The following is a 783-nucleotide window of genomic DNA, read 5'->3' as shown; positions in this document are numbered from 1 at the left end:
TTTTTTTTTTTTTTTTTTTTTTTTTTTTTTTTTTAGGTGCAGTATGTATCTTGCCGCAACCAGGTGGATTTGTCTTCGCAGAATGTTGTAGCGATGTGCAACCCATCAAACCACAAAATAAATGGTGCTGCTGCTGCTGCTGCTGCTGCTGCAGCACGTGTTGCTGCTGCTGCTGCTGCTGCTGTTGTTCTTATTACTCTATATACATAGTCTGTACAACTGCAGCAGCAACTGCAGCAGCTACTGCAGCAGCAACTGTAGCAGCTGCTGCAGCAGCAACTGCAGCAGCAACTGCAGCAGCTACTGCAGCAGCAACTGCAGCAAAAAATAATTTAATACATTAAACGATAGAAATTTCTCGTCTCCCTACGGGGGCCTTGTTGCTGCTGCTGCTGCTGCTGCTGCTGCTGCTGCTGCTGCTGCGGGGGCAGAGCCCGAGTCAGCTAGTGCTGCAGCAGCAGCACCAGCAGCAACAGCAGTTGTCTTTTGAAACAAGCAGCAAAAGCAGCAGCAGCAGCAGCTGCTGCTGCTGCGAAAAAAGCAGCAGCTGCTGCTGCTGCTTCTGTAACAACAAAAGCAGCAGCAGCTGCTGTTGCTGCAGCAACAAAAGCAGCAGCAGCAGCAGCTGCTGCTGCTGCTTCTTCTGCTGTAACAAAAGCAAAAGCAACAGCAGCAGCAGCAGCTGCTGCTGCTGCTGCTGCTGCAGCAGCAGCAGCTGCTGCTGCAGCTTTTTGGATCTGCAACTAGGGAGGAAATTTCAGTTGGTTTTGTGCTGCTGTTGGT

The sequence above is a fragment of the Eimeria mitis genome, genomic scaffold (assembly GCF_000499745.2).
Source record: "Eimeria mitis Houghton genomic scaffold, Emh_scaff1044, whole genome shotgun sequence".
NCBI classification, from domain to species: Eukaryota; Apicomplexa; class Conoidasida; order Eucoccidiorida; family Eimeriidae; genus Eimeria; species Eimeria mitis.
Note: the sequence above shows the minus strand (reverse complement) of the source record.